Raw genomic sequence first — 12,767 nt, 5'->3', positions numbered from 1 at the left:
AAGAAGAGGAAGAAGAAGTAGAAGAAGAAGAATAAGACGAAGAATAAGAATAAGAATAAGAATAAGAAGAAGAAGAAGAAGAAGAAGAAGAAGAAGAAGAAGAAGAAGAAGAAGAAGAAGAAGAAGCATTACATGTGGACCAGCCACCTATCGGGTCCACATGTTATTGACTCAAAGGCAGGTGTAGTAAGGCGTTGAAGCTAAGTCCCGAGGGCCCTGAGAGGGAAATGTAACTCCTGCGCCAGGCCTTGTGGTGCTACCGCTGCACAAAATCGTGCCAAACTCAAGATTTGTTTCTTTACTATACATGCATGCAACAATTTAATGGACATTTTAATCTCAACATGTGATGGGGAGCTCTTAATTTGAATTTGAAACTTACAAAACAAAAAAATTCAAAACAAATAAACTAGGAGAGAGGGAGTATACCGTAGGATGTGTCCCATACGAAACAAGTCCCCTGGTTTGTCACCGCGAAGATGCGGCTAGAAAGGAGCATAGCGTCTTCGTACTCATACGGCAACAAATCACCCACAGACAACATGGTCCACCTTTGACCGCCATGTGCAAGGTTCATGCTATCTTCTTCAATCTCATCGTGGTTCCATCGTAGCAATTCAGGCGGTGGCCCGTTGCATGGCTGATCCCAATGTTGGACAAAGGTTCTACGGGAACGGTGTCACTATTGTAAATGTTGTGCAAATTGATGTTGGTACCCTCCCGTACATATGCAAGCCAATCTCCACTCGCACCAAGCCTAACCTGTGAAATAGTGAGCAGGGGGAGAATTAGGAAATGGACACAGAAGTAGTCCTTAGAATGCATTTACTACGTGATCAAACTCATCTTACCTGCTCATCGGAGGAAATCCAAGTGCCCCTCAATGTCGGTATCTCCAGGGGCGTCAACTTGCAACTACGGCCACGCCGCGCTGGAGAGACCCGCAAGGAAACATCCTCGTGCGTTGCACGGAACATCAAGATGCATTTGTATGAGTAGTTTATCTTGTGAGCGAAAAGGATGAACGAGGGAAGGCCTTATTTGCAAATGTGGAGAGGGTGTAGGTATTTTCTTGCAAAATTGTCATAGTTTTCTTCCTATCCATCAGATATAAATCGGACAGCATATATTGTAGATGGCAGGCACACCATCATCACCAACTATGTTTTTTATAAGACTAGAAAGATGCCCGTGCGTTGCACGGAACATCAAGATCTTGTGGGAGAAAAGGATGAACGAGGGAAGGCCTTATCTGCAAATGTGGAGAGGAGTGCGGGTAAAGTGTCATAGTTTCCTTCCTATCCGTCGGATATAGATCGAACGGCCTATATTGCAGGATGGCAGGCACACCATCATCACCAACTCTGCTTTTTATAAGAGTATATATCCTACTAGTATAAGAATAAGAAGAATAAGAAGAATAAGAAGAATAAGAGGAATAAGAAGAAGAAGAATAAGAACAAGAACAATAAGAATAAGAATAAGAAGAAGAAGAAGAAGAAGAAGAAGAAGAAGAAGAAGAAGAAGAAGAAGAAGAAGAACAAGAAGAAGCATTACATGTGGATCAGCCACCTATCGGGTCCACATGTTATTGACTCAAAGGCAGGTGTGAGGGCCCTGAGAGGGAAATGTAACTCCTGCGCCAGGCCTTGTGGTGCTACCGCTGCACAAACTCGTGCCAAACTCAAGATTTGTTTCTTTACTATACATGCATGCAACAATTTAATGGACATTGTAATCTCAACATGTGATGGGGAGCTCTTAATTTGAATTTGAAACTTACAAAACAAAAAAAAATTCAAAACAAATAAACTAGGAGAGAGGGAGTATACCGTAGGATGTGTCCCATATGAAACAAGTCCCCTGGTTTGTCACCGCGAAGATGTGGTTAGAAAGGAGCACAGCGTCTTCGTACTCGTACGGCAACAAATCGCCCGCAGACAGCATGGTCCACCTTTGACCGCCATGTGCAAGGTTCATGCTATCTTCTTCAATCTCATCGTGGTTCCATCGTACCAATTCAGGCGGTGGCCCGTTGCATGGCTGATCCCAATGTTGGACAAAGGTTCTACGGGAACGGTGTCACTATTGTAAATGTTGTGCAAATTGATGTTGGTACCCTCCCATACATATGCAAGCCAATCTCCACTCGCACCAAGCCTAACCTGTGAAACAGTGTGCAGGGGGAGAATTAGGAAATGGACATGGAAGTAGTCTTTAGAATGCATTTACTACATGATCAAACTCATCTTACCTGCTCATCGGAGGAAATCCAAGTGCCCCTCAACGTCGGTATCTCCAGGGGCGTCAACTTGCAACTACGGCTACGCCGCGCTGGAGAGACCCGCAAGGAAACATCCTCGTGCGTTGCACAGAACATCAAGATGCATTTGTATGAGTAGTTTATCTTGTGAGAGAAAAGGATGAACATGTGGGCCAGCCGCATTTAAGGTACGCGTGTCATTGACTCATAGGCCGGTGCACTAAGCCACTGAAGCTCGGTCCCGTGGGCCCCGAGAGGGAAATGTAACTCCTGCGGCAGGCCTTGTGGTGCTCCCGTAGTGCGAGCTCGTGCCAAACCTGGAATTTGTTTCTTACTACTACCAACTAGTAAGGTACATGTGCATTGCACGCATGAGATTCTGGTGGTTTGTGCATTATGCTTAAGGGCCTTTTTGGTTTGCAGCCTAAGGTTGCCACGCCTAAGCCTAGGTGTGCCACAATATCTTAGGCATGTGTTTGGTTCATTGCTACACTTGTGGCTTGCCACACTTTTCTAGCTACATGGTCCAGATGTCATAGACTCAACTTCTTGCCAAATCTTGCCACACTTGTGGTGGCCATTTTGTTAGCCACACTTTTTGTGGCAGCCACACTTTGCCTAAGCTTAGTTGTGGCAAAGTTAGTCATGAACCAAACAGACCCTAAGTTCAACCATGGAGTCTTCTAGATTCTACATGTGGCAGAATCTGGTGGAATGTAGATGATATCGAATGGCCAGTAGTGCTCGGATTTGCCATCTTTGTACTGTCGGATTGGCTTCATCCAACGCCTAACTTTCAAAGTTATTCACACACTATATAGGGGTATAGATATAGATGTGCCGGCCCGTGCGTTGCAATGCATCCAAAGTATATCTATTTACTGGGGTGCACTCTAAACACATTATCTATTTATTTTTCTCTAACCTTTCGTAGCCATGCAACCAAGCCACATAAGCTTCATGGGTGCCCCCACATCATATTATTCATACTACGTTGACTGGAAAAAAGATAAATCACCCAAAACAAGATCTTCCCTTTTTTGTTCGTACGATGTTGTGTCGTGCACGTACCTAGTTGTATAGTGTCAGTTGAGGGAGTCCTGGATTAGGGGGTCCTCGGGCAGCCGGACTATATACTTTGCCCGGACTGTTGGACTATGAAGATACAAGATTGAAGACTTCATCCCATGTCCAGGTGGGACTCTCCTTTGTGTGGAAGGCAAGTTTAGCAATTCGGATATGTAGATCTCCTTCTCTATTACCGACTCTGTGTAACCCTAGCCCCCTCCGGTGTCTATATACACCAGAGGGTTTAGTCCGTAGGACAAGAACAACAATCATAATCATAGGCTAGCTTCTAGGGTTTAGCCTCCACGATCTCGTGGTAGATCAACTCTTAAAATACTCATATCATCAAGATCAATCAAGCAGGAAGTAGGGTATTACCTCATCGAGAGGGCCCGAACCTTGGTAAACATTCTGTCCCCCGCCTCCTGTTACCATTAGCCTTAGACACATAGTTCGGGACCCCCTACCCGAGATCCACCGGTTTTGACACCGACATTGGTGCTTTCATTGAGAGTTCCACTGTGTCGTCACGATAAGGCTTGATGGCTCCTTCAATCATCTTCAACAATGCGGTCCAGGGTGAGGTTTTCCTCCCCGGACAGATCTTCATATTCGACGGCTTCGTACTGTTGGCCAACTCGCTTGGCCGTCTGGAGCAGATCGATAGCTACGCCCCTGGCCATCAGGTCAGGTTTGGAAGCTTGAACTATACTGCCGACACCCGCGGAGACTTGATCTTCGACGGATTCGAGCCCATGACAGGCGCGCCGAACAATCACGACGAGCGTGACTTAGATCTGCCATCAGACAGTGTTCGGGAGATCACGCCTGCGGCTGCCCCGACCCTCAATCTGGAGCAGATCGTGCCATTTGAGGACAGGCGGATGGACCCCACCACGGAGTTCACACACTCAGCGGCGATAGAGATGAACACTGACTTCACCTCTTATGAGACCGGTGTCATCGGACCCTCGGACTCATCTCCGGCCATAGGCTCCGAACCGCGTGTGTCCGTGCCTATCGAATTTGATTGGGCACCGATCATGGAGTTTACCTCCGCGGACATCTTTCAGCACTCGCCCTTGGGCGACATGCTCAATTCATTGAGGTCTCTCTCCTTGTCAGGAGACTCTTGGCCGAACTATGTCCGGCTGGAGTGGGAAGCGGACAACGAAGAAATTCGTTCCCCACCCACCACCCACTTAATAGCCATTGTCGATGACTTAACCGACATGCTTGACTTCAACCCCGAAGACATCGATGGTATGGACGATGATGCAGGAGAAGAACAGGAACCACCGCCCTCAGCGCGCTAGACATCCACCTCATCATATGATATATACATGGTGGATACCCCCAAAGAAAGCAATGGCGATGAGGCAATGGAGGATAATACCCTTGAGAAGCAATCTAAGCACCGGCGTCATAGGCGCCGCTCTAAGCCCCGCCATAGCAAAAATAGTGATACCGGCACAAGAGACGATAACAATCTGGATGGTGCCGAAGACGAAAACAATCCCACCCAGCCAGGCTTTGAGCAGGCCGAGCGGGAGGATGGGCAAGCTAGCCCTAAGGAACAGGCAACAGATGGAGAATCGGAGGATGACAATTACATGCCCCTCTCCAAAGACGAAGTGAGCCTTGGCGATGAAGAATTCATCATGCCTGAGGATCCCGTCGAGCAGGAGCGCTTCAAGCGCCAGCTTATAGCCACTGCAAAAAGCCAGAAGAAGAAGCAGTAGCAGCTTCAAGCTGATCAAGATCTACTAACTGATAGATGGACCAAGGTCCTGGCAGCCGAGGAATACGGACTCGAGCGCCCAACCAAAAGTTACCCAAAGCGTAGGTTGCTACCTCTCGAGGAGGAGGCATTAAAGCCCACACTACCAGCGCACGGTGTGGCTGACCGGCCACCTCGTGGCCGAGACAAAGCGGCATACCGGCCCGCACCCCGTCACCAACCAAACAAAAATACTAAAGCCCGGGGCTACACGCAGGACCTGCGAGACGCATTGGAAAACAAAGCAGGACAGTCAAGATCAATCTATGGATCACGGGGGTGCGCCACAACGCGTGACGAGGACCCTCACGCCGGATATACTAAAAGCAAATCCGGCCGGGTCGGATACAACAGACCAGACTCATTTGAACTCCGTCATGATGTAGCCCGGCATAGAGGCGCTGCACACCCCCTATGCTTCACTGATGAAGTAATGGATCATGAATTCCCGAAAGGGTTTAAACTCGTAAACATTGAATCATATGATGGCACGACAGACCCCGCAGTATGGATTGAAGATTTCCTTCTCCACATTCACATGGCCCGTGGTGATGATCTACATGCCATCAAGTACCTCCCACTAAAACTCAAAGGACCGGCTCAGCATTGGCTAAATAGCCTGCCGGCAAACTCCATTGGCAGTTGGGAGAACTTGGAAGACACATTCCTTGACAACTTCCAGGGCACTTATGTGCGACCACTGGATGCTGATGACTTAAGTCACATAACCCAACAGCCCGGAGAGTCGGCCCGGAAATTCTGGACTCGGTTCCTAACTAAAAAGAACCAAATTGTCGACTGTCCGGATGCCGAAGCCCTAGCGGCCTTTAAGCATAACATCTGCGACGAGTGGCTTGCCCGACACCTCGGCCAAGAGAAGTCGAAGTCCATGGCAGCCCTCACGACACTCATGACCCGCTTTTGTGCGGGCGAGGACAGCTGGCTGGTTCGTAGCAACAACACATCAAGAAACTCTGGCAATTCAGATGCTAGAGATAGCAATGGCAAGCCACGACGCAATAGACACAAGCGTCGCAACAATGTGACAACGCCGAAGACACGACAGTCAATGCTGGATTCAGTGGCTCCAAATCCGGTCAGCGGATAAAGCCATTCAAAAGAATCAATCCGGGCCCGTCCAGTCTAGACCGCATACTCGATCGCTCGTGTCAAATTCACGGCACCCCCGATAAACAAGCCAACCTGATGTAGGGCGGAACCCTAGGGGCCGATCTTTCACGTTTGGAATGGATCCTATGGGGGAAACACAAAGAACACACGGAAATCACAAGGGAAAACACGGGGAGAAACGAGAGAATCACTCAACCGACAAGTAATCGATCACACAAGGGCTAGATCATCGAACACATAGGTAGCACAAGATTCAAAATCAGCAAAGGAAAGATACAAAGGTAGCAGTTCTTCTCCTTGAGGAGGTCTTGATGGTCTTCCCTTGAAGGGGTCTTGAATCTGCTTGGGGGATCTTCTCCGAAGAGGTCATGAGCTCCAAGGAGAAGTAACCAAGTGGATGAGCAAGGCTCTCACACAAAATATGAGCTAAACCAATGCTAAGTCTCAAAGTGAGGAGGAGGAGTCCTATAAATAGGCTAGGGGGCGAAGGGGTACATGGGCTCAGCCCAACACGCGCGCGCAGGCGCTCGCCGGATGATCCAGGGGAGGAGTCGGATGATCCAGGCTGGTCCGGATGATCCGGGTGGAGGCCCGGAGGAGCTGGAGACGCGGCTGGTGGTGATGCAGGTCCGGATGTCCGGCTCGGGGTCCGGATGTCCGGGCAGGGTCCGGATGATCCGGCTTCAGGTGGGAGCTTTGGGTGTCTTGGGGGCGAGTTAGCCGGATCGTCCAGGTCGGGGTCCGGATCATCCGAGCTCTGTCCGGATCGCCCGGGCCGCCATCCGGATCGTCCAGCCAGTCTGGGACTTGGCGCTTTTCCTCTTCGTCTTCACGCATGTCTTCCGCTTTCGATTCTCCTTGCTTCCTAGCTTCTTCACAGTTAACTCCTTGGTACCTGAGTATGCATAGCGTTTCCATTTGAGGTAGTAACCATGTCTCATGTGAATCGAAAGGGAGTTGTGAGAGGAGTGATGTCACCTCGGTTTCAAGAGCTCTTGCACGTGCTCGAGTCATAGGTCCAAGTGGTGTTGTAGGGGATGTAGATGTGTCCATGGGGATGATTGTGGGATGCTCCACATCATCTCCCCCCTTGGAAAGATCCGACCTCGGATCGAAATCTTCATCACCATGGTAAGGCGAGAGGTCTTTGACGTTGAAGGTGTCGCTCACGTTGTACTTGTTGCTTGGTAGGTCGATCTTGTAAGTGTTGTTATTGTAGTGTGCTAGCACCTTGAAGGGTCCATCGGCTCGAGGGAGTAGTTTGTACTTGCGTTCGTTGGGGAAGCGGTCCTTGCGAAGGTGTAGCCACATGAGATCGCCTATGTTGAAGATCATGGGTTGCTTGTTGATGTTGAGCTTGGTCGCTAGTCGTTGTACTTGGCGCTCGATGGTGTTCCTTGTATCCTCATGCATCTTCTTGATGTAGCTTGCTTGTGCACTCTCATCCATGTTGGTGCGCTCTTGTAGAGGAAGAGGTAGAATGTCCAATGGTGACAACGGGTTGAAGCCGTAGACGACCTCGAAGGGGGACTTGCCGGTAGTCGAATGTCTTGCGTGGTTGTAGGCGTACTCGGCTATTGGTAGACATGCTTCCCACTCCTTGATGTTCTTCTTGATCAACATGCGAAGTAGAGTGGATAGTGTCCGGTTTGTCACCTCCGTTTGGCCGTCGGTTTGAGGATGGTATGCGGATGAGAATAAGAGCTTGATTCCGAGCTTGGCGCATAGCGTCTTCCAAAAGTAACTCAAGAACTTGACGTCGCGGTCAGAGACAATTGTCTCTGGTACTCCATGGAGGAGCAAGATTTCCCTACAAAAGAGATTTGCAACGTGTGAAGCATCGTCTATCTTGTTGCAAGGAATGAAATGTGCCATCTTAGAAAATCGGTCCACAACAACAAATACGGAATCCTTCCCATTTTGAGTTCTAGGCAAACCAAGTACAAAATCCATGCTAATGTCTTCCCAAGGTTGATAAGGAATAGGAAGAGGCATGTAAAGACCATGAGCTTGAGCTTTAGACTTAGCTTTGCGACATGTAGAGCATCGGTTGGTGAAGCGTGAGACGTCGCGAAACATCTTGGGCCAAAAGTAGTTCTTGGAGAGCGTGGCGAATGTCTTGTCGCGTCCAAAGTGTCCCATGAGTCCGCCTCCATGAGCCTCTTGCAAAAGGAGCAAACGAATAGAAGACATGGGAATGCATAGTTTGTTAGCTTTCATAAGATAAGCATCCTTGATATAATATTGTTCCCAAGAAGTATGAGTCAAACACTTAGCATAAGGAATAGCAAAAGATGGATCGTTAGCATACAAGTCTTTTATGTGCTCAAAGCCAATAACATTCAACTCAAATTTAGTGACAAGCGTGCATATGCGTGAAAGTGCATCGGCAACTACATTTTCCTTACCCTTAATGTACTTGATCACATAGGGGAAAGATTCAATAAATTCACTCCATTTGGCATGACGCTTGTTTAACTTAGTTTGACCTTTTAAGTACTTTAGCGTTTCATGATCGGTATGTATGACAAACTCATGAGGTCTAAGATAATGTTCCCAAACATGTAGCACACGCACTAAAGCATACAATTATTTGTCATATATGGGATTGTTAAGTTGAGCACCGGAGAGTTTTTCACTAAAATATGCAATGGCTCGTTTTTCTTGCATCAAAACTCCACCAATTCCGGTACCACTTGCATCACAATGAACCTCAAAAGTTTTGTCAAAGTTGGGCAAAGCAAGAATTGGAGCATGAGTAAGCAAAGACTTGAGCTCATCAAAAGCGGTGGATTGCAAAGATCCCCAAACAAAAGGAGCATTCTTCTTACTCAAGGCATGCAAAGGAGCTGCGATAGTGCTAAAATCTTTCACAAAGCGATGATAAAAACCTGCTAGACCAAGAAAATTGTGCACTTGTTGCAAATTGGTGGGTTGGGGCCAAGTTTTAATTGCTTCAATTTTAGATTCATCAACATGGACACCCTTGGAAGATACAACAAAACCCATGAAAACCACTTTGTCAACACCAAATGTGCACTTTTTCATGTTTGCATAAAGACTTTCCTTGCGAAGGGTTTGTAAAACAGCCCTAACATGATTAAGATGCTCTTTCATGGTTTTGCTAAACACAAGAATATCATCGAAGTAAACCACAGCAAAGACTCCAATATAAGGGCGAAGCACATAATGCATGAGGCGCACGAAAGTACCGGGAGCCTCCGATAAACCCATAGGCATAACTAACCACTCATATAGGCCAAATTTGGTTTTGAAAGCAGTTTTCCATTCATCACCCTCTTGAATGCATATTTGGTAATAGCCACTTTTAAGATCAATTTTTGAGAAAAAGTTGGCTCCACAAAGTTCATCAAGCATATCAACTAAGCGAGGAATGGGATGCCTATAGCGAACGATAATAGCATTTATAGGTCTATAATCGGAAAACAAGCAGAAACTTCCATCGGGCTTAGGCACAAGTATAACCGGAATGGCACAAGGGCTTAAGCTTTCACGTACATAACCGTTGTCGATTAGTTGTTGTACTTGCCGTTGAATCTCCTTGGTTTCTTCGGGATTGACACGGTATGGAGCTTTGTTTGGAAGTGGCGCTCCTGGGATGAGGTCGATTCGATGCTGTGACGCCCGGGTAATTAGGCTACAGTAACCCCACGTTAACGATGCCAAGTCACCTCCGATTACTGTTGATAATCTCGCATTAGTTTGAAACGATTCATATTCAAAATTTGAATTTAAGTTAAACAAATAAAGTTTTCAAAAGTCAAAACTAAATGGTTCCTAATATGTCAAATAATCCTTAGTAAATATTGGTGGATAAATTATCTTTTAATAAAATATTTAAATGCACTAAAGTAATAGAAATGACAGCAAAAACAATTAATTAGATGCCTTTTATAAAGTTATAATAATAAAACTAAATTAGTAGTGTGCCAAAATAATTGTGGTAGTGGACTGATTAGTAATACTAATTTAGGTGCTGACTGGGTATTTTATAAAACTAAAATAAAGAAACTTTGAATGAAAACAGAAAAGAAAAATAAAAAAAGGTAAAAGAAAACGAAAACTAAAATAAAATAAAAGAGAAAGCAACCCCCCCCCCACTGGGCTCCGGCCTAACAGGCCACCGACCCACCTAACCGCTATATCCCCCGGTCCACCCCCGCAAACCCTAACCCACCCCCACGATCCCCACTCCCCCACTCGCTCTCTTCCCTCACTCCCCCGATCCAGATCGGGATCAGGGCGACCGCACCCTCAATGCCCAACGCCGATGCCCAACCCAACGCCGCCCTCCCGCCTCTGCGCCAACCCCGGTGAACGCCACCCCGTCGCCGTCACCGGATCGCCTCGACCTCGTCTCCTCCCCTCCGCGTGACGTACCCATCCTCCTCGCCGAACTCCATCGTCGTTGTCCTCTCCGTCGTCGCCTCGTCCCCGCCATCGCCGACCGCCTTCCCGAGCCGACTTAACCACAACTACAGGGCCCCGATGAGGCCTCGTCCGCCCTCGCTCTGTTCCCCTTTGCTCCGGTCGCCGTAGGCCACCCCCACCGCTCGTGCCGCGCTCACCCCTCTGTAGCCGCGTCCGTGCCCATGCACCGGCCACCCCGTGCGTGCCCCGGGGGTCCCCAGCCCATGCTCCCCGCGCCGTCGCCCGCAACCGCCCCTGCTCCGCGGTTCCCGTCGCTGAGCCCACGCTGGCCGCTCGCCTGCGCCCCGCTAGTCAAACCCCTGGCCTAGGCAAGCGGCCTAACGGGTGGGTGCCCGTCGCCCGTAACCGCTGCGCCAAGCGCCCGCGCCTGCTAAGCCCCCCTGGCCAAATGACAAGGGGCCCCACCCAAGAACAAATTTAAAAAAGAGAGTTAAAATAAATAAATTAGCAATTAATTAATTAAGTTAAGTAATCCTATTTAACTAATCTAATTAAAATTAATTAACCTAATCACTTAGTTAAACTAATTAACCCTGTTTAGTTAGTCTTAGTCTATGACAAATGGGACCCACACGTTAGTTTGACTCAGTCAACGCCATGTTGACTGCTGACGTCATGCTGACATCATGATGATGACAGCATACACTATTCTGGATAATGTTGAATTAAATTAATTAAAGAAATTCTAGAAATGATTAAATCTTTTAAAATTAATATAAAATAAATCGTAGCTCAGATGGAAAAACTTTGTACATGAAAGTTGCTCAGAAGGACGAGACGAATCCGGATACGCAACCCGTTCGTCCGCCACGCATCCCTAGCATAGCAAACACGCAACTTTCTCCCTCCGGTTCATCTGCCTGAAAACACGAAACACCGGGAATACCTTCCCGGATGTTTCCCCCTTTCGCCGGTATCAACTACTACCGCGTTAGGGCACACCGAACACCGCATATTGCCTTGTTACGCTTTGTGATGCTTTGTTTGCTCTATTATTTACTGTGTTCCCTCTCCGTTACTTCTTTTCGGTAGACCCCGAGACTGTAGGCGACCGCCAGTTCGACTACGGAGTTGACGACCCCTCTTTCTTGCCAGAGCAACCAGGCAAGCCCCCCCCCTTGATCACCAGATATCGCCTATTCTTCTCTATACTGCTTGCATTAGAGTAGTGTAGCATGTTACTGTTCGGTTACTCCTATTCTGTTGCATAGCCTGTCATTGTTGCTACAGTCGTTGATACCTTACCCACAATCCTAAATGCTTTGTACAGGATGCTAGTTTATCATCATTGGCCCTACATTCTTGTCAGTCTGCCTTGCTATACTATCGGGTCGTGATCACTTGGGAGGTGATCACGGGTATATACTATACATATATACATACTATACAGATGGTGACTAAAGTCGGGTCAGCTCGTTGAGTACTCGCAAGTGATTCCGATGTGGGGGCTGGAAGGATAGGTGGCTCCATCCCGGTAGAGGTGGGCCTGGGTTCCTGACGGCCCCCGACTGTTACTATGTGGCGGAGCGACAGGGTAGGTTGAGACCACCTAGGCGAGAGGTGGGCCTGGCCCTGGTCGATGTTCGCGGTTACTTCATAATAACACGCTTAATGAGATCTTGGTATTTGATCTGAGTCTGGCCACTGGCCTATACGCACTAACCAACTACGCGGGAAAGATATGGGCACTTGACGTCGTGGTATCAGCCGAAGCCTTGTTGATGTCAGCGACGAAGCGGCGCGCGCCGGATTGGACCGCGTAATGTGACTTCCTTTGTAAAGGAGGTTGCTAGATCTGCTTCCGGCCGCCCTCGCAACGTGCAGGTGTGCAATGGGCGATGGGCCCAGACCCCTGCGCGCATAGGATTTAGACCGGCGTGTTGACCTCTCTGTTGTGCCTAGGTGGGGCTGCGACGTGTTGATCTTCCGAGGCTGGGCATGACCCAGGAAAGTGTGTCCAGCCAAATGGGATCGAGCGTGTTGGGTTATGTGGTGCACCCCTGCAGGGAAGTTTATCTATTCGAATAGCCGTGTGCCTTGGTAAAAGGACGACCCGGAGTTGTACCTTGACCT

The sequence above is a fragment of the Triticum aestivum genome, chromosome 3B, assembly GCF_018294505.1.
Source record: "Triticum aestivum cultivar Chinese Spring chromosome 3B, IWGSC CS RefSeq v2.1, whole genome shotgun sequence".
In the NCBI taxonomy this organism is placed as follows: Eukaryota; Viridiplantae; Streptophyta; class Magnoliopsida; order Poales; family Poaceae; genus Triticum; species Triticum aestivum.
The sequence above is the reverse complement of the archived record's forward strand: the minus strand, read 5'-3'. Positions refer to the sequence as shown.